We start from the raw sequence: 23,054 nt of genomic DNA, 5'->3' as shown, positions 1-23,054 counted from the left end.
CCGAGCACATTTTTTTAAATTTTTTTTTATGATATCGAAGTTTTATAGTAGCCGTTATAAGAGGTTTTAATATTTGTACACCAATATATTAACTGTATCTGAATTTTCGAAAATTCCCTGACCAACATTCTTCATCATACTTCCCTCTACTCGTGCAATTTTGACCGGTCTGTTAGGGGTTGAAGGTTTTTTTCTTCTATATTGGTTGTCCATAGATGGTATTTTGTGCAACATTATGGGCATGTTTTGAAGTGAATTTATTATTCAAATTCTGAACAAATAATTTGAAAAGTGGGGCTGACGGGTATTGTGGGCCGTTACGTAGTATTACCTTCAAAAGCAATTATCCACAGGAGATGCAATGAGGTGGAACATGATGTGTGACTGGTGAAAATCTTGAAAAAGGTTATGGATGAAAAAAACTATTGGGAAAAACTTGATTCTCAGGCAAAAGTGTACATCTGGTTGGTCATTTTCAAGCCCGAGAAATGCCATTTCCGGTGATCTGGGGGGCTACCAAAACCAGAAATTTTCTTGTACGCTGTGCGCCAACCGATGGTGGCGCTGCGCCGAGATAGTAATATACAAAATATCACGAAGCGCGCGCACAATTTTGGGGATGAAAGTTGCTACGCCCCAGCACCCAAGCAAATGTCCCCCCCAATATTTGAAACAAATTGCCCCCCCCCCTGATGTTGAGCCTAAGTTTTATAATGTATACTGCCTCTTCAGCTTCCAAGTTCCAGTTCTGTCAAATAGCTTTGTTGTATGAAGCTGTTATCTGTTAGGAATCTAAGTTTGGTACCATTGTCCTTTTGATCCAGGGTTTTTAGTTCAATAACAACTTTATCTTTGACTTCTCTCTTCCAGCTTTGTGATTGGTAGACCTTTTCAAATGGGGTGATGAGCATTTAGGCTACTTGACTGAGGCTAGGCCATGAGAATGAAAGTATTAGATTTGTCATCGAACATTTCTGAAATGACTTGATTCTTTTCATTATTTATGAGTTTATTTCAAAATAAAATAAAACTGTTAGCAAACTGCTTATCCACTAGAGAGCCTGTGTAATAGAATGTGTAAAAGTAAGTTGGCCTGAAGTTTCGATCCTAGCAGGATCTTCTTCAGAGGCTAAATGACACACTTGTCATTTAGCCTCAGAAGAAGATCCTGTTAAGATCAAAACGTCAGGCCAACTTACTTTTACATGAGTTTATTTCAAGTAAAATTCTTCCTGGACTCTATTGCAATGAACCAATATATATTTATTGCTATTGATAAAGTTGTCAATTTGTGGTAGGCCTACTTGTACAAGTTTGTAGATTACAAATGGTATTTTGGTAAAGCTGTATCAGTGCTACAGATCAGTTTTGCGACTAGCCATCTGCATGTGGGTACTATGTGATAAATGAGAAATAGACTAAAGCTTTTTTACTGCTGTTTGATGATTTGGAACTGTGATGTTATTCTTTCTTGTGTAAATTATATTTAACTTTCTTTGCACTGGATGTAGTTCCCAATCACTGAGTTTTGTGACCGGAATAGCCTTCATACTCCTCATAACAAGCAGCTTGTTGAATCTATACCACTTCTTTATCAGGCTTTCCCTGTTTCTTAAAGGGTGACATTATTCAGCATTCTGATTTTAGTTTTAATATGTCATGATTTTTTTTTTACCAATAATGTTTCTCTAGGTATATTCTAAATCACTGAACTTCCATTTTAAGGCTTAGTAAGAGGCACCATAGTGCAGTCCCAAATGTGAATGTAATTGTTTTATAAAATCTAATAACTCAACCAAAAGCTGTTCTTTTAACTACATACGAATTATGAACAACAAAGCAGCCTTAGTAACATTCAACACGATTTGTCTTTCATCCTTGACACATTTTAAAGCTAGTTAATGAGCAACAGAAAACTGACTGTTAAAATAATGGGTGGAATCCCAATCTAGCCACAAATTTCTTTGCCCTTTTCCAAATTTGAAACACATCACGAAACATTTCATTTGAGACATAGAAGTCTTACGTTTTCCCATTGAGTTTTTGTATTGCATTCGAGGAGCCGACCTAATAGTCTGTGTAAGTAGATTAAATAGACCAGTCTAGTTGATGAACCACAGCTGCTTAAAGTGTCATTTCTCAAAACTTAAAAGCATTATAAAAATACAATCTAACAGTTACAACTTAAAAAAATTAATTTTCAAACTTTCAACAGAAAAGTTGTATCTTACTGTTAGTGAAAGAATTATTTAGAATATTCTGTCTACTTAAATGCAGATCTCAATTATGCCAACAATTAATGTCACACTGATTGCCACAATTATTAAAATAATGGGAAATATTACAGCTTGAGACCAGATATTGAAATACTTAGGGTTGTCTTTGCCCAAACAAATAGCTCATACACCTGAGCTGAGGATTATACTTTATAATTTTTAAATGAAATCACATACTGTAGGTGTGTCTAAGTATAGATGGGTTTAATACATACTCAGGACATCTGGCCAAAACTGCAGATAGAAAATTGGCCTCACCAAATCATGCAAACTTATCCTGGATAGAGTGTTTCTTTGATTTGGCTAAGTGAAGGATTACTGTCTTACAGATAATTTATAAACATTCCTTTTTAATTACTGGAAGTTGAATTTGAAGTGTAATTTACATCTTTTAAATCACAAGAAGGAGTTAGCAAGTTCCTTGGTTTGCTTATTGAAAACTTCCAGGAAAAAAGTTTTAGGCATATGATCATCGCTTAGCAGCATTTAATGCATGCACACTCTAACACTCTAAATTTAATCAAGCAGTATTTTGGTTTTACTCTCACCAAATTTTATCGAAATCTCAGGAAATGTTGTAAACATCATCTTTTTGTTTCATGATAAGGAGAAGTCAACTACTTCCCAATTCACTGTGATCACAAGTAATGTAGCATATATTAGTACTCTTTGCAGAAACCCATCCAGCCACTGAAGGCCTTATGTGGGGTCTTAACAATCTTTAAGTTGAGCCTGATTAGCTCTGTTTAAATATTTCACAGAAAAATGCCCACATAATTGGTACTTTGGAGTTCTTGGGCACCTTGAGTTATATCATTCAGTAAATTAAACCGAAATTAGGCGTAGCGTGTCATAGATTTAAGAGGAATACAAACGGTTACAGGAATAAATGGTACACGTAAACAAATGTAAACAAAATTAGTAAAACAAAAGTAAATTTTTAATGCATAGTATTTAAGATAGAAGCAATCAACAATTTATGTGCCAAGAAAATAGAAAACAAAATGAAGGTAACAGAACTTTTAACTTGTCATACACTACGATGTACAAGTTATTGCAAAAGAGAAGAAGGGGGGGGGGGTAGAGTCTGCAGGGTTGTTGTGAATGCAGGAATTTGTAAGTTAATTTGTATTGTGCTTTGTTTTAATTTTGTTATATATATTTGTTATTTTATTTATTTAATTTTTTTACTTTATATTATTGTGGAATAAGGAGGATGTCCTTATGAATGCTTATGAGTATTCTCTGTAAATTCTTTGGCTAAAAATCTTATCTGGCAAACTTTATAAATTTTCTTGACACACACCTTTATTTAAAGTTATTTTCTTATCTTTTTTTTTTCAGCATTCGGTGCTAGGCATGGATGAGGATGCACATTATAGCCACTTTCTCTGGACTGAGTGTTTAGTCTGGAATTTGCTGCTTTGTGCAACGAGACATAAATTGGGGACAGTCATAGCATCAAACTCCCTCGTAGAACCAACTTATGGTTGAAGAGAGAAAGAGGGCATGACCGAATGGCTTTAATATTATACTACAGCGGCTGGAGGCATGGAGGTATCAAATGATGTTTGCACTTGGGCGTACTGATCAACACAGCTAGTGACTTTCTTTGTCTCTATGGCTAGTCGCTTGAATGGAATCTGACATGATAGACAGAGTATTCAGAAATGAACTAGATGGATGGTCCTGTGGGTAGAGTTGAAATGGTAAGTGAAGGTAAAGAAAATGTTACTCTTATAGCTAGTTTAGAAAAGCAAATATGTCGCCTAAAAGGAATGTTCAATAAATGTTATTCAAATAAGAGGCAAACAGCAGGCGGTACAAGCTGTAGTTGTACTACATATGCCTGTGTGGTATTAAAGTGTACCAGAGTTGGGAAGGCCTGACGATTGGATCACAGGATCCAATGGAGAGACAAACTGGCTTGAGGTTTGCGTCTGTAAAAGATCCTGCTAGGTTTAAATTGTCAGGCTGTCTAACATTTATAACTATAAAAACATAGCTCTTTCCTCCTCCTCCTCCTCCTCCTTCCCCCCTCCCCCCCCCCCCCGTTACCACCATCCACCCTAAAGCAACTAACTACAATTAAACAAGTTCTTATTCTGGAAGTCTGGATAAAGTGTGGCAACCTTGCGCCGGTTTGTGGCTGCACCCTATGGGAAGTTCCCCGGGGGACAGGTGATTGTGGTGCAATGTGGTGCCCCAGGAGAGATTGATTGAATTGCGCACACTTTGGTATGTAGGTGTGACAAGTTACCAATGACCAAGGCTAAGTTGTAGACGCTATGGTACATTTAGCACCTTTGAACAATTTCTGTTGATTTTGGCGCTATATAAATGTCTTCTGATTGATTGATATCTGAATGGTAGGAAACCAAAGTTTGTATGAAAGCGAGCAAAAACAATCTTCCAGTTTCAAAAAGGTCTCTTCCAAAACAGAATCGACGGGGCCCAATTTTAAACTATAGGAAAGAGATTGACTCAGCTCTCACATTAACGACCAACTGTCCGTTTGAGGTAATTTGACAGATGAGCAATTAGTTGAAAAGTGGCAGTGTTTTTATTTTACCTTTATTTCTTTGTCTCACTCGGGTGACAGGCATTTTTCATGCTGAATGTTGGGATAGTTGTTGGTTCTAGGCAGTAATACCTTCATGACACCTTTCCCATTGAAAGATTATGCATGAACCAATTTTCCTCATGAAAAACTTTTTCTCTCAACCACTTGTGGTTTTCTGAGAAACATATGAAGTTTGCATTTCTAAGGCATTGAAGAATACTTGAAAGGGAGAAATAAAAATAGAGATATTTTTAGCATTTTAGTTTTAGTTTCAATGGAGAATCCATTGTCTCCTTAATTGATAGAAAAAGTGTCTTCAGTTCTTTAGTCAGAACACAGACATGTATGTAAGAAAGTATCCTTTGCTTCAGTAGACAAGGCACGAATGATTGGAAAGACATGTGAAAGAGTTCCCACATTGTTCAAGCTTCACTGGATTGAATTAATCTTGAGCCACTGGATTTGTGAAATGAAAGGTTTTTAATTACCGCCTTAGATGATGTACAAGCTTTGTAGCTTTAACTTGAAACGTGTCTATACTATGGCTACTCTGTAGTCAACACAGTGTTAAGGACAAGTCTGAAATTGGGCTGATATGTCCAACTTGTAAAACTTTTAAAACAAGTAATTGTCATTCTCCATTCATCCCAAACTATATAGAATCTTATAGATTGACTTTAACAGTTTTTCACTCCAGGCTTTCTCCCTTCGAATGTCCTTTATTTTACTTTGCAAATGCATGTGAAAGTGAGAGGGGTTTACAGTGAATTACACCCAGATGAAGACAGTTTAATAAGATGATGAACAGATAGTTAGATTGTTGCTTCATTGCAATCAGGAAACCTTTGTTTTTGACTTTTGATTTCATATTACTACCTTATGTCTATGTGTAATCTCAGCCATACCATTACTGCAACGGTAAGTATTATTTATATTATATATATATATATATATATATATATATATATATATATATATATATATATATATGATAATATATATATAAGATAACACCATATATCAGAGACAGTGAAATTAAAACACGTTATGACTGGAATGAATGGGCTATTACTATTAAGTATCAACATTATTAGTATAATTTACTGTAACAGCCAGTCACAAAACTATAAAAATCATTTTGTCTTGTGCATATATAATCAGCTCAGAAGAAAGAAAAACAAAGCGGTGGGCAATCAATGTGCTATATATGCATGATATAAGGTAACAGCATATTGAATTGATATCATCAGACGAGAAGATAAATGAAAATAAAATGGTTGTGTCAGATACTGCAGCTGTCATGTGTAAGCCCCTGAGTCAGACATCTGTGTGAATTCAAGTGCTAATTACAGTATTAATCATTCTGAGAATATGTGTGTTATTTTTGTCTCATTTATATTTCAGATAGCCAGTCTCTTTCCCAGTTCTGGAATGTCATAGAAGAACATGCTGGTATTTATCGTCAGAAAGACTACAAGAGGACAAAGGATTCATTCTGGGAGTATGGAACTATTATCTTCATTTTATGATATAATTTGTTTTTATTAGAATGTGTAATAATTAGGGTAAACAATTAAACAATGTAAGGATGATGTTGTCTCCAAAATGGCAACAGATGTGTCTGGTGACCGTTTTTTTGTTTTTTTTGTTTTTGCGGTTTGCGAAAGGGAGACCTATGGAGTCATTTTTACCGACTATGCAATAAATGTGAGGGGACCTGGCAATTAATAGTCTGCTTAGAACACCAGGTTGAAGACATGGTGAATCTGGGTGTTTTCACCATAATCATTAGATTCCATCATCAAAGTTAGCTCTCTTGGGATACCATGTTAAAGGGGTAGTACAGTGGTGTGTTAGCACCATTTGTTAGGTTCCCATTACAAAGACAACCTAATTGGAACATCGTGGGGAATGTGTGGTGCAGGAGAGAGTATGTCCGACCTGTAATCATCAGGTTCCTGGTTCGAAATCCAACATACTTGGAATAACCATGGTGCAGGAATGGTGTGGCAGGTACAGTGTCTGACCCAAAATCATCACATTTCTAGTTTCAAACCAGCTAATACTTGAAACACTGTGGTGAAGGAATGGTGTATAAGTTACAGTGTCTGTGTTTGAGTTAAGGAAATGTTGTTTGATTGTGTTCTGTGATTGATTTTTAATAAATGACATTGTTCACCACGGCTACAATGCAGTGGTGTTGAACAGGGTGTCCTAACCTCCCTCCATATCTCAGAAGGCTTGTCAGATGCTGGGCTATGGTACCAAGATTAATCCAAGCAACTTCTCTTATGGTTCTGTGTCTTTTATCTCCCATTTTGAAATGACTATTCTGTTTTTTCCGTTGAAACCCCCGAAATGAAATTCTTCACCTCATCCTCCTGAAAAAAGCAAAACTTGGTGTTTGCCTGTTTTGAGTTTACAAACAAGTCAAAACTGATGAAAGAAGTTTAATAGTGCTATATTGTTGAATAATAGACGCTGAATTTTTTGTGTGTGCGTTTTTGGCACCTTCGCTTGAGGATAAAGAGCTTGTATTGGATTATCGGATTGGATTATCGGGTCATCCCTCAGACCACCTACACTCACTGTCATCTCCAGAGTCAGTGTACACCAAATACTGTAGTGAATAGTTGCACAAAATACATGCACAAAAAAATGCACAATGCACAATACATGCACAATAAATGCACAAAAAACATGCACAAAAAACATGCACAAAATACTATTTGACATGACTGGCACAATATGACATGATTCCATGCAAGTTTTGATTCCGAATAATGCTTGGCAACAAGAACACAGGCCTTATCTTAATCACGATCAATTTCAAACACCAGAAAGAAAAGAACCCATCAAAAAGGTTAGTCAGAGTTTGAATATTACAAAGAGTTACAAACAACTGAAAATAGTGCCAGCAAAATTGTCTGTTTTGTGTGACTTACTTTGCTATCTTGTGACTTTTCTTTTTCTTTTCCAAGTATTTCAATCAAATCCATTGCAGCAGATTTTATCTTTCCTCGCTGAAGTCGTGTTTATTATTTCCTATAATTTCACAATGTATAGCAAAAGACAGGGATTCCTTTGAGCTTCTTCTCCTAGGAACTTTTATCTGATTTTCTTTGTCGGTAACATCGGTGACAAATATGGACATAGTAAGAACCACAAAATATTCTTGAAACATTAAGAGAGTTTGAGTATGAAAACTTCGGCAAAGGTTTTTTTTGTTTTTGTGTGTGTTGGTCATTTCTATTTATTTAGATCAACGCTTATGACACTCATCAATGGAAAGCATCAAACCATATTTTACCAAGAAAAAAAAAGTAGGTTAAATGTCATTCAGATAGAATAATAATAATAATAATCAGCAGTTATTTTTACAACGCTTAAGCGACCACAAATGTGGGAGAAGCCCGCAAGGGCTTATGGATTACAACTTACACGTCGGGTGGCTTCCAATTCAACATTTAACTCAAATTTTGAAATCTTTTCAATTTAGAAAGTCATTTCAGATTGGAAAACCGTAGATTTCTCTTGGACGAAAAACCCACCTTACTATGACCCGGCCGGGAATCGAACCCCTCCTGATTGCTAAGCCTCATTGCTTCAAATGCCACCGCCTTTATCCACTCGGCCACAGCACCAGTCAAAGGCACAGCACAGAATAAAGGCAGAAACTATCCAATTAAATGGAACGAAGAGTACAAGATTTCCATGTCTAAGGAGAGTATCAACCTTAAAGGGTGTGAAGACTCGCGCAAAAAGAAACGTCTAATGCCGGTAATCTGACTCAGTTTCAAATGAGGTGTGACAGAAGTATTAGACACCACCATCGATCCCAGAAAAAACACACACAGCTTGCTAACGTCGGTAATTAGACACTAGTGTACAGTCAGCACATACAGCTGCGGTCAATACCCACAGCACAGTATACAAACGATACAGAGATGGACATCTCAGGTCCAGCTAAAGATAATAAGGTATCACGTTTCATTACTGTCTGCATTTTGTAGCGACACGAACAAAACGTCACCTGCAAGCAACAGAAAGTTAACTTTTCCAGATAGCCGCACAGGGTTTGGGGCGAGTCTTCAATTCCTTTAAGTCTCCTACACACTGTTATGTTACACCGGTGCTGTGGCAGAGTGGATAAAAGGTGGCATTTGACGCAATAAGATATAACAATCGGGAGGTTCCGGGTACAATGTCCGGCCGGGTGATAGTAAGGTGGGTTTTTCACCCAAGAGCAATCTATGGTTTTCCTCATCTGGAATGACTCTAAATTGAAACGATTCCAAATTTGAGTTAAAATGTTGAATTGGAAGCCACCCGAAGTGAAAGTTGTAATCCATAAGCCCTTGCGGGTTTCTCCCACATTTATGGTCGCTTTAGCGTCATAAAAATAACTGCACTGATTGTAAATATGATGTTGTCAATTTATTCAGGGAGGTGATACTGTACTTAGATCAGTAGTTGTCACCACTCTCAACACATGGATTCAGGAGGTGTGTGGGAGTGGGTATGTATGCTTCTTCCATTCCCCCACCCTCTCCCATCCCTCCTCCCTCCACCCCTTTAACCCCCACACAAAAGTTAAAAAGTAGTTATGAGCACGACCTTGCATGTAGACCTAATTATAGGCCTAATTCTCAGGATGCACCATTTCACAATTTTTTATTTTTTTGTGGGGCGGGGGGTGGGGGGAGGGTTGTGGGGAGCACCCCTGTGCCTGCCCACATGTGAGTCAGCATCAATGACATCAGGGCCACACATCCATTTAAAATCCCGGATCCTCGCCTGCTCTCTGGTCCGGCATTTAGGTTAATGTTCTGTCTTTCCTGAGTCCCTGATTGTGTATCATCGAATAATGAGAGCTTCAGCCTTTAATTGTCTTCCCTCATGTCTGGTGCTGTTATGTTCTTTTCACTTGCAATTGAAGGATTGTTAAAACTTGGGCATATGAGGCAGCTGTATTTTGTGCCCCCTCCCCTTCCCTCCCCTCCCCTCCTCAATTCCCACCCTAAAGTTTTAGATGGCTAGAAGTTTCCAAAATTAATCTCCTATGGTGGGTTCTTAGGAATAGCTTTGCCATAGTTGCATTGCTTTGCCTCGTACTAGTATTATATAATCTATTCACATATTCATCTCAGCATCATTAGGATATTATTACTGTATATTTAATCCTTACATATATTCTGTATTATATATATTTGTTCATTTTTCTTTTCTTTTCTCCCAGGGAGTCTCCTACCTTGTTGAGTCTTTTTAAGACTTTATAGGAGACTTCCTTTCCCATTGTACACAATTGGCGATAAAACAAATAAATAAATAAATAAATAGTTGACAATTTTTTAAATTCTGACTTATTTGCAACGCTAGCTAGCATAGATGACTTATTACAGTATTACTGTCAGGAATCATAAATTGTTTTTTTCAATCATAGGCATTTCGATTAATCTGTGATAGTTTAGAGTTTCATTTGCTGATCCCTCATCATCGGTTTTTGATATGAGCCTCAGGTTTAGCTCTAATTATAATCTTCACTCTCATGAAAAAAAAAAAAAAAAATTGAAATCTTAATTAGGTTAATATGATTAAGCAACTGATTTTTATTTTATTATGATATTTTTTATTAATACCAGTTTGATAATTTCTTGCCTTTGATAGTAAAATATTAATTTGAATATCAGAGATGATATCATGGCTTTGTGTGTATATATCTGGAGATAAGAAAATCAACTTGTTTTTGACTAGAGTTGTTTTTTGGGGGAGCGACCCTTACCTTTTCTGAGTATCACGCTTCACTTAATCTCAAAGCTTTGATGAATCCATTTCATCCAGCGAGCCCGTCTTTTGATTGAAAAAACTAATTACAAAGCCAAGAGCGAAGTATAAAAGTGCAGTTGGTTCATGTGGTTAAACTTTAAGCTATTCACTGAACACCTCTCTCTTACCTGTCTCCACTCTACTGTGACCCTTTCCTATCTACCTAGCCTATTATTAACTGCTAATACTTTAGCACTGCTCCTTCTAATGACCCTCCTTCGGGGGCCAACGCCCCCTCACCTCTCCCATTGCAAATGCAACCATTTGAAAGTAAAGAAGCCTGATTCCAGTAGCAATTTTACTACATTCAGAATCAGGCTTGTTTTCAAAACTACTTTTTCTGCGGTGATTTGGATTTCATCATCTCCAAGAAGGTTACCCGGGAAGGTCTTGTGGTGCTGAAGAGATTTCTTGCCCTACCGTTTGTAAACTGTCACATGTATAGAAGAAAAGAATGTTAAGTTATTAAAGTTTTTGTTTTACTTCCAATTAAGAGTGTTTTCATAATAAGCTTATTCCTCAGTCCCAGAGTGAATTATTAACTCTGCCCCACCCCCCTTCTCCCTTTCAACACCACACAAAATATTAGATTTCTTAGCACCTGATTTTATTATACCTAATTTTTGTCTATATTTGCCTAAAATGGGAAATACGTCTAAATTTCTAAAAATTAAATCTCTTAATGGGGATGACCCCCAGACCACCCCCTAATAACAGTCTCGCTTCAATGACCTTAGGGCAACACACCCGCCTTTTTAAAATCCAGAACCTGCCCATGGGGTGATACCTTCTCGTCCACTACACGCAAAATCAGTTTTTTTTTTTGTCTTCACCACTTTCTTTTTTTGGGGCAAATGGCCAAAAAACCATTGTTACTAATTTGATTTATAATTCCTTTCATGCTAATCTGAAGGAGTCACCACAGAAGAAACCCCATAGGTGTCGATTGTACTCAACTAGGGAAAAGTTCCAGAGACAATAGAACACAAATAATTAAACTCTCACCTATATTCTGAGTGCACAAAGTGATACTCTAATAAAGAGAAAAAAGCACTCCTTGTGCCGTTGTGAAAAAAAGTTTGATTGAGAAACTTTTTTTTTTTTTTTACTCGGCCTAGTACATTTATATATACGACAACTTTAATGGCCGGTATCAGTTTCCTAGTGGCTCTCCTTAATCAAGATTTTATGGCTTAGAATTAAACTTGCTCTGATGCAAGATGTATAAATGTAATCACCTATCTATCTACTAGAATTATGGTTTTCTATTTCCTCCTATCATTTGACATTTTTCATCCTGTATTTTATATTTGCGCTTTTCAAAAAGTAACATGGGCAACATCAACAAAATTGTGCAACAAAAGAAACATGTTCCAGTTTGTAGTGGACAGTTTCAGAGTTTGTTGTTCATTGCATACATACTCTTGTCTACTATAAGGAAGGAAAGGGGAAATGGAGTGAGAGGGAGAGATAGGTAAGCATGATAATTACAAATTGCATACAGTCATATGATTCGATAGGGTGGTTAAGTAGTTCGACGAGATCTTGCTGTAACGATCCTTTCTTACCAGTGCACCTGGTGACTACCCATCCCCCCCCCCCGATCCATGCCCACCCCACTTGACCCATAGAGCTGCCTTGAATTCCACATTGCTGCACATACAATAAGCTGGATTTGCCATGAAAATGTAGAAAGCATGAAGTTACAGAGGAATACTTTTGAAGAAAGTCTCCAATGGTAGATCCCGGGCATGAAAACCCAACAACTTAATTCTTTATCAATCTAGCTGTATGATCATGATGATGATGTTACATGTCAATTGAGTATCATGAGTCCCACTTGGAAAGGGAATAGATACTTCTCATGGTCAGGTTAATGTACAATGAGTAACATGTGTCCCCACTTGGAAAGGCAATAGATACTTCACATGATCAGGTTTATGTACTGTTCACAAATGTTCTTCTCAAAGGCAAACGGCCGAGAATCGATGTCCTACAATCCTTTCAGCAGGCTTTTAATAGCGAGTCAACATTGCTTGCAATTGATCTGCCTCCCTCTACTTGCCGACATACATAGCATCATGATGGTTACAACTCACAACCATTAGCACAGGAATGGGTATATCCCTCCCCCTTCCCCCACCCCTTCTGAACCCTGCCAGCCCCACCCTGTCCACAAATTTACTCTGGTGCTGACAGCATATGTAACGCATTGCTGTAACTTGTCTATTCTTCTGCTTTGTTATGGAAGATACTGTATCATTTACTGTTTGTTGTAGAGTTCTCCATAAGTCAGCATGGCCCAATTTCATGGCCCAATTTCCTATCTGTTCCAACATATATACATATGGACACATGCTAAAAATGGCCAAAATTATATTAAGTTGATCAATTTGTTCTATCCATATGAAAAAGATGGGGAAGATGTTTGTGAAGACAGCATTGAAATATTTTCAGTATTTTATAAAATTCATAAATCTCAAAACTGCCAAACAAAACGTGCGTACTTATAACAACTTTATTTTATATGCATTTGACTTCATGAATGGATTTCTGACCATGTATGCAGAGACTGTTGTCTGATATCTTTTTCTTTGAAAGTTATTTTGATCTGAAATTTGTAGAAAATATTCGCAATATTTCATTAAGATTCTGCATTTTGTTATATTTCCTTTTTTCTTGCTTATTTATGGAAACTAAGTGGAAGGTCAAAGATAAAAATATACTGAAAATATTATGAAGAGATTATATATATATATATGTGTGTTGAACAATTCTTACAACAACAACAAAATCAAGCATAACAGATTTATGGGGCTATTTCACTTAGTTGAAAACTGTTAAACATAGTCAAGTGATTTCTCTCGATGACTTAGTGTTTTATAGTTACAATAGCATAAAACAAACGCAATCAAGTGTGTAAAAAAAAGAATGAAATACTCAGCTGAGAGCACAACATGGCCTTGAGATAATCAGTAACTACTTTATGAATTTCAGAGATTAAAAGCCTGGATCATGTGATGTATTGTTATGGTAATTTAGACACTCGTTAAACATTATGCAAACGAAGGTCATCGTCTTGTCACATGTTGTAAAACCAGCGGAAAGTTTTGAAGTACTCAACTTCTCAAAGTACTTGGATGACATTTAACTGTAGCTATACGGCACAGTTGGCGTTTTTGTAAGAGAACATTTTTAAAGGTTGTTTATGCAATGAGAACTCGATGTGTTCTTTATTAAGTATAATATATGATAAGTGCATATGGTGGAAATATGCATCAGTAAAGTGAGAATTTTTATGATCATTTTTTGTCCGTGTAGAGATGTTTTGAATAAATAGAAGCATGTGTATAACCATGTATACAGAGTACGGCCATGTGTAACTGCCATATGTAGCCAGTTGTAACAATGATAGTATATAATGTGTAACATATATACATATGTGCCATTTGTGACCATGAACTTGATGTTTTGTTGCAAATCTTTTGTTGTGAATAATCATTCCTAAAATAATGGTGAGATATACTCAATCTAGACTCTTTGTTTGAGATGTGAGTGGTTCATCGGGGAGGATTATAGTCTGGTTATGGCAACATTTACACGACTTAGTGGTACGTAGTGATATTCTGAACTACAATTAAGCAAACACCTGACACCCCTCTTCCCCACCCCCATCCACCCATCCCCCACTAAAAAAAATAATTATATATATATATATATACATATATATCAGCACATTTGATGCTTGAAAGTTACAGTACTGTCGTAGGTATTTCAGGTAGTGAAAACAAAGTGCATTCACTCAAAACGTTTAAACAAGTATTTTATGGCCACTCTTTAAAAACTTCTGTTTAATAGTGAAACATTAAAACTGCCCAATTGAACCCACCTCATCATAAATTCAGAGTGTCCATCCAGAAAAGTACTTTTGAAAAGTGCTTTTGCAAGCAAGCTGAAATAGGTGACCTTTGACACATATCCAACGGTACCCAGGTTGCACGAAATTGTTCTTTTTGGTAGCCACCTGACGTCATTTTGGTGTATACCCATCTATTCTAATTTCATTTCATCGTATGCTTTCCTTAACGTTTCTTAGTACAGAAGCTTTTTGAATTCCAGTAGCAATCATCTGCTGGCAAGATCATACAAATAAATCCTTTGAAATTTCATTCAAATTTTTTAACATCTCTTTAAAGTTTTGATTAGTGTGAATAATGAGTACCAGACTTTTAGTGTAGTGAGGCCTTCAATAATATTTATATTGTAACTGAATTACTTGTACCTGCCCTCGTGTATCTGTACTTGTACTCGTAATCGGGCACTTTGTTAATCTACTTGAGTAAACTTTATAAAGATTAAGTACTCTGACTAGGCTGGTGCTTAGAGCTTTGCACCCAAACCGGTAAGGGGACTTTGACTTGTACTCAAACCGTTAAGGGGACTTTGACTTGTACTCAAACCTTCAGGGCACTTTGTTAATCTACTTGAGTAAACTTTATAAAGATTAAGTACTCTGACTAGGCTGGTGCTTAGAGCTTTGCACCCAAACCGGTAAGGGGACTTTGACTTGTACTCAAACCGTTAAGGGGATTGACTTGTACTCAAACCGTCAGGGCACTTTGTTAATCTACTTAAGTAAACTTTATCAAGATTAAGTACTCTGACTAGGCTGGTGCTTAGAGCTTTGCACCCAAACCGGTAAGGGGACTTTGACTTGTACTCAAACCGGTAAGGGGACTTTGACTTGTACTCAAACTGTTAAGGGGACTTTGACTTGTACTCAAACCTTCAGGGCACTTTGTTAATCTACTTGAGTAAACTTTATCAAGATTAAGTACTCTGACTAGGCTGGTGCTTAGAGCTTTGCACCCAAACCGGTAAGGGGACTTTGACTTGCACTCAAACCGGTAAGGGGACTTTGACTTGTACTCAGACCATTAAGGGGACTTTGACTTGTACTCAAACTGTTAAGGGGACTTTGACTTGTACTCAAACCTTCAGGGCACTTTGTTAATCTACTTGAGTAAACTTTATCAAGATTAAGTACTCTGACTAGGCTGGTGCTTAGAGCTTTGCACCCAAACCGGTAAGGGGACTTTGACTTGCACTCAAACCGGTAAGGGGACTTTGACTTGTACTCAGACCATTAAGGGGACTTTGACTTGTACTCAAACCGTCGGGGCACTTTGTTAATCTACTTGAGTAAACTTTATCAAGATTAAGTACTCTGACTAGGCTGGTTCTTAGAGCTTTGCACCCAAACCGTTAAGGGGACTTTGACTTGTACTCAAACCGTTAGGGGAACTTTGACTTGTACTCAAACCGGTAAGGGGACTTTGACTTGTACTCAAACCGTTAAGGGGACTTTGACTTGTACTCAAACCTGTAAGGGGACTTTGACTTGTACTTAAACCGTTAAGGGGACTTTAACTTGCACTCAAACCAGTACTCGCCCAGTGTATATTTGTACTCGTGCTGGTCCTTGAGACACTTTGGAAATCTAGACTGTAGAAATTTGAAAGTAAAATGAAGTATTCTCACAGGTGCTTAGAGTCTGTCACTCTTAATACCATCAAAGAAAATTCTTGTTGTACCCATACTGATACTGTTAAACTTGTACTACGATATATATATATCTGATGTATACTAATGCTAAGCCCATTGTACATACAATAGGCGAAGCCCATTGTACATACAATGTACATACAATAGGCTAACGCCAGGTGCTGATCAGTTTCAATCTGCTTCTCACTTTTAATCCATGTACGAATGGTCCTAAATAGCCTAATGGTCCTAATTAGAAAGGTCCTTATGAGCTAATGGCTGTGGTATATAGGGCAGCCTGGATCACCGTAACACAATTTACGACAGTTTTTAGGACAGTTTTCAGACTTGTCTCAAAAGTACTTTCCTATTCATCGATAGATGTTTTTTCCATTGTCATGTTGGTCATGTTGTAAAATAGTATAATTTATGTAATATATGTATTTATGTATTTAGTAAAATTACATAAGTTCCTAGATGGCTTCAAAGACATGAGGAATGGTCGGTCATTTTGAGGCCAGAATGAGAGTGATGGGAGAAGTGGGATAGAAAAGTGGGATGGATGCATTTGACGTGCCACAAAGGTGTCCAAATTAGCACCAAAAAAAATTAAAACTGTAATAATCAGATCGGCTATAGTGGTAATTATACTAGATATTTGCAAGTATATCTAGAGCAAAACCATGGACTTGTATCACTGTATACTCCTGGAGTAATTCTTATTGAAAGAAAATGAAAAAAGCAAAACACACACACAAGTACAAACCAGGCGTTACCTTGCATAGTGTAGAGATACATGCCTGCATTTGTGTTTCTGATCACTGGTTATCATGAAAGATTTTAACGGCATTGCGTTTCTCCGTGTTGGCCATTTCATATCTAACAATTTTGTATCATCGCCCCATTCTCTGTGCAAATATGCAGCAGGTATCGAGCTCTCCGCTCTAAGAAAGTTACCATAGGTTGGTCAGAGTGATGGTCCTGCATGTATATCATCATATGGATGAAATAATTTTAAATAGAGGGGAATTTAAGGAGGACCAAAAAACGACAGCGTAAATCCTTTGAATTGTTTTTCTTCCAGACTTGGTGATGGTCTAACGATTCCCTAATCTTAATCTAATTAGTTTCTGATAAACTTGCCTTTGCAAAATTTGGTAAAGTGTTGTCAATAGCGACAGTTAACTCAGAAATGGAGTTGTTTGTACTGGTACATGTATTCAGACAAAGTGAAACGGTAATATTCTTAAGGCTTGTTTTACAATACGACATAATTTAATCAGATTAATAAGTCAATTTCGTCATGAGCAGATGTGGGTGTGTTAAATAAGAATCATAAGAAAGGTTCATTTATGCAATCCTTAACAACATTGTCATAGTGGCCTATTTCTCTTTTTCTTCTTGTTTCCCTGCCTGACAGTGATAAAGTTTATGAAATATGACCCCTGTTGGCAACTCTTTCTTGCAGAAATGATTTTGTAAGAAATCCTCAATCTGTGAAGTGAGGTAAAGACATTAACCTCCTCCGTTTTTTTTTGGAATTCTGAAGGAGTGCCTGTCAGTTTTCGTTCTTTCTGTTCCTCGGCCTTGAAAAATGGTATTGTTTGATGCTTTTTTTTTTTCTTTCTTTTTTCCATATTTTTCTCTCAAGCCAACCAAAGAAGCTTATAACAAATCAATTATGCCAACTCACCACTAAACTCCTTCCACTTTGTAACGGGCTCTTGACTTTTTTTAATTAGTCCGGTTTCCTTTCTCTTTTGTATCATGGTGCTGTTTTCAGCTTGAGTGCTTCCCTTGCTTGGAAGAATGAATGGAAATTCCTTCATCTATGCATCAGTGGACAAGATCGGAACCCCAAGTCTTCGATCATGTACACGTTAATCAGATTTGCAGTCTACTTAAAGAAAGTGATTGAAGTGTTTCGGTAACCTCTGGAAACTGGTTTTGTAAGTCTATTGAAAATCTGCTGTCTGCGCTTCAAGATAGTGTGTCTGGATTAGAGTGGAACTCAAGGAAAGCATTGTAAATACAGTATACATCTACTTGACCAATGAGAAATAAGTGAAAAGGCTTTGATATTACTCATAAATCATGTAGGGTGTTTGTATTTGCTATAAATTGATGAAAGGTAAAGAATGTATTGACTTCATTCCTCTCTTACCTGTACCCCACTCTACTAATGCACTCAATCTACCTAGCTGACAAAATTGATGTAAATCGCACTGGAAAAACAGACTTTGTAAGCACCTTGAGAATGGTTGAATCAGTAGGAAGAGAAAGTAGGGTGTTGACCCTAATGTAGGTCCGTGGGGTCACAGTGCTAAAATTTTACCAACTGTGGGTAGGCTGGGTAGATTGAGTGCCTAAGTAGAATAGAGACAGGTTAGTATCTTCATTTGTAAATCCCAAAACCGGTTAGTTTAGGGGGAACTACTTCAGAAGGTTTTGAGAAACAAATATGTAGAAAAACCTAAGGAGATTTTCATTGCCATGTATTCTATTTCCTCTGTTACAAGTCATCAATATAAATGTGAGAACAACTTAGGTTCATTTAAAGTCAGAAATTAAATTTGAGAATATTAGTTTTTAACAGAGATGTAGAAGCTATATTTATTGCCACAAGATGGTAACTAGTCTTTCCTTCTACCCCCCCCCCCCCTCAATTCCATTAAGAAATTTTACTCCATGAAATCAAAATACAGTCTTGCTTGCTTGAATTGGTAGAAAGTGAAAGTTGCAGGATAAAGCATTCTGTGGTAAAGACATTTGTATTGGTGATCAATTTTGAAAATTCTGACAAAAAAAAAAGAAAAAAAAATGACACCACAGGTTCTTGTCTTTTTTTATACATTCCGGTTGAACTCTATGAATAACAGAAGTGCAAATTGCAGTATTATTCCAGATGTTTTGTCCACATGTTATGAATATAGTAACCTAGTCCTCAATTAATGTGCTCTCCCCCACCCCCCCCCTCCCCACCCCCTTGGCAGTGCTACATCAAAGTGAATGCATAAGATCTTTCTTTAAACTTAAATCACTACTGGTAATTAGGTTTCATAGGTAGCACATCAACCATGAAAGTAAAATAGTATGTTAAGATGTGAATTGCAATAATACAATAAGTTAACATTAATTATTTTTTTTCAATCAATCACAAACAAGTCACTAATGAAAGAGCAACAACGTTGTGTGTAATTCAAAAACCTGACTGAAATCGAGTTTTAAGGGTCAGCAGAGTATAAAGCTTGGATGAACTTCAACTTTGGTAGCTATGTGGATCTATCTTCCTGTTTACAAGAAGTTAAATGTTTTCTGTGGGAGAGGTCAGGAGAGGTCGTAGATCAAAGGTCTACTAAAATATGGCAAGGAATTTCTAAGCCTGTTGGCTTTCTGCCTCTTTTTTATCTCATTCAGCTTTTACTGAAAATAACTTCTGTATAGTACACTACAAACACAACTTGATTTCAAGATCTTCATTATTCCTACCCCCTCCCCCATCCTCCCCCTCCCCCTCTCTGAAATATTTCAAGGCAATGGCCAAGAGTTAAATAGGAAATTTAAATGGTTCAGTTAAAGGGGAAAACTGTCCCACCACAGTAAAATGCTGATTGAATTTAGAATAGTGACCATATTTGGGTGGGGAGTGGTGTGGATGGGTTGGGGAGGGGAGAGGCATTAGTGGTTACCTGTAAAGGTTAGTTGTGCATGTTCTCTCCAAATTTGAGTAATGCTTACCCATTTGCTTTCTTCATAATTTTGACCCTAGGGTCTCAACTTTTTGTTCTGTCCACGGAGCCCGCTATGATAATAAAGAAAGTTACAACGTACCCCCAGACGTAGGGATTTTCACCAAAACTTTAGCCCTACGATGGTTGGCACTGAGATCAAGAGTATGTCCACTATCCTTGCCCAAGATGGCTGGCCTTTCAGACTTGTTCCTGGCAGCAAATATGACTGTTGTGACAACATATCTTTAAGGCAACTAAACGTTAGCTGAGGCACCTGTTATGGACCCATCTTTCACACTAGACCTTCCCTCCCCCCTTGATTTGTCCATACCACATGTTGAGAAAGCTTATATCCAGAAATTTGATGGAAATTGAGATAGCCGAAAGATGATTGAGGAAGAAGTTTTTTGAACATTGAATGACCTCGATTTGACATATTCTAGCAAACTTTTGGTCTATATACTGTTGGCCTCCAAACCTAGAAACTTATGCCCTTCAGGTGATGTAACTAGTCTGCTTTTAACTAATTTGAACCCAGACACCTTTATGTCAATTTTCACCCCGCCCATCCCACTATCTCGACTGCAACCCATAATATATGTGTGACTTGCACACACAATAGTATGTAAATTTGTTTTCTATGCATACAACAAGTACAAGGTGTAACAAAGAATCTTTATAGAGTACAGAGCATAGGACCCCTCTTTGGTCAATCAAGTTGAACATGTGCACATCACAATTTAGGTGAAAACAGGTATATATAAATATATATATAGATATGTCTATATAGTAATATCAAGGCAACAAACACTGTGACGGCACAATCCTTTGTCCAACTGTTTACAAATTAAACCAACGATCCCTCCCCAAAGTAATAAATGCTTGCATTTCACTTTAATAAGACCGTGTGAGAAGTAACACTTTTGAATGTGTCTTCACACCTTCTGCTGAAAAGGAAGTTATACACACACATTATACAGACAGCCATGCACACTGCATCAACATCAGTCCAATAATAGCTACTCACGATAAAAGTGTGTCATTTCATATATATACTTGATTACCCTACATTTAGGAGAGTATTTCACAACTAACAAACACATCTTCGTAGCATGGACACAATTTTCTTTCGATCAAAAAAAAAAAAGAAAAAAAGGAGGAGATGAACGATACAGAATGGCATCTGTTTATTGCATCACGGCTAAGATATATATCTATATATATATATATAACTATATATATATATATATATAACTATATATATATATAACTATATATATAACTATATATATATATATATATATATATATAAAACTATATCTATATATATATATATTTATATATATATACATATACATATATATCACTAAATATATATATATATATATATATAACTATATATATAACTATATATATATAAATATATATATATATTTATATATATATATATATATATATAATGTATATATATGTATACATATATATATATCTATATATATTTATATATATATATATATGTATATGTAAATATATATTCAATGCCAATGCCTTTATTTTACATTTCCTTCTGCAATGAAACCAAAATTAACTTTTGGATCTTTTCCAATCTCAAGCTGTAGTAATGTATAGACTCAAGTAGCCTGCATGGCAGAAGTAATTTGTGTGAATGCATTTGTTTTTCTAATACTCGGGGGGGGAAAAGAGTCTCATATAATGTCAATCTCATATAATAAAAAAAAATCATGTATTTTTCGATACACTTACCTACTTCAGTAGACCATTGAAATAGCCTTCACTGTTCTCAATAGCCCCTTAAATCTTATTCCAATATTCTTTCTTAATATGAGATCTATTGTTTGTCTCTTCTTAATTAAATTGTGGTATCTTTTAGTTTCATTTTTTTTTTCTTTCGTTTTTTTTTTCTGTGAAAAAAAAAATCCAGCCTTCCGAGGAGGCCTCTTATAACACAAGGAATCATTGAACCATATTAACAAGCTCTTTCTGATACGAGGGGGGAGAAATTTCTGATTGAAACAAAAAGGACAGTTTTTACTCTAACGAATAGAAAACTTGTAAAAAAAATGGACAGTGAGAAAAACACACATGAATTTTTTTTTTTTTCTGCTGTTCTTCCTTTTTTGTTTGAACGTAAATGAGTGCTGTGCTGTGATATTGATGTTTTTTGTATTTTTGTATTGAGGGACATGTTTCAGATCTTGTAAGACTGATCCAGTAAACACTATGAGAGCTGTAACAGATGTTACAAGGTCAATACGAAGGGGTGTGCTGTAGACATGTTGTGTTAAGTATTGATTTATTCAGTCAAAAAACTGTAAAGATTTCTGGGCAGGGAAAAGGATCAAAGCCCTGGTGTTTGTACTTTGTCGTCATCTGGAAAGATTTTCTAAAGGATCTAGCTGCGTGATTATTGTGGTGCTGATTATTTTTTTTTTCCCACTCTTGTATTTTCAGAGAATGAAAGACAAAAAATATCTTTAGGAGATTTTGTTGACCATAATCAGTTGCTCAAAGGCTTCCTTGTTAAGCAGATGTACCTAAAAGGAGGAAACAAGTAAGTTTGATATTTTGTATAATTTTCATCTTAATTTCTTTGGGGGTGGGTGGTGGGGTGGGTGGTGGGGGTGGGGGGTGGGTGGGGGTGGGAGAGTTATTATCTCTTTCTTTGTGTACTAGTTCTTGTGCTTTCTGTCTGTTTGTGTGTTTCTTTGCTTGTTTCATCCTGTTAGCTCGTTAGGATCTTATAGTTATTTTTTAAATTAATTTTAAGCATAACAAGTTATTTGATTTTTCTTTGTATAATTAATTTGTAAATATCTTTTTTTTATGGATAAGGGGGGGGGGAGGGGTGAGCATATATACATACCAGTCATGCATTGTTCTAACAGTTATTGTTGTCAGATTGTTAATGAACAAGTAAGTTAGGAAGTACTTAAAGTGAGAAGAAGTGTATACTTCTGTATATGTTTTTTTTTGTGTCTACTTATGTCTGTATATTCTAAGAGAAGTAGACCCAGGTGGGGGGGGGGGGAGGGGGATGAGAAGGAGGGTGAGTGAGTGTAAGGGACATAACATTTTGTAAATACAAATACAAAA

General features: G+C 36.4%; 1 protein-coding gene across 1 annotated transcript in view; it reads left to right on the top strand.

Annotated features, from left to right (window-relative positions):
• LOC139970644 (prospero homeobox protein 1-like) overlaps positions 1-23,054 on the top strand; it is an 87,020-nt gene that overhangs the window by 1,329 nt on the left and 62,637 nt on the right. The window contains exons 2-4 of the mRNA XM_071976508.1: positions 3,621-3,985; positions 6,244-6,340; positions 22,413-22,512. The gene's annotated coding sequence lies outside the window, so the exon portion shown is untranslated. The remainder of the gene's footprint in view (positions 1-3,620; positions 3,986-6,243; positions 6,341-22,412; positions 22,513-23,054) is intronic.

The sequence above is a fragment of the Apostichopus japonicus genome, chromosome 8 (assembly GCF_037975245.1).
Source record: "Apostichopus japonicus isolate 1M-3 chromosome 8, ASM3797524v1, whole genome shotgun sequence".
Classification (NCBI taxonomy): Eukaryota; Metazoa; Echinodermata; class Holothuroidea; order Aspidochirotida; family Stichopodidae; genus Apostichopus; species Apostichopus japonicus.
The sequence above is the reverse complement of the archived record's forward strand: the minus strand, read 5'-3'. Positions and strand labels throughout refer to the sequence as shown.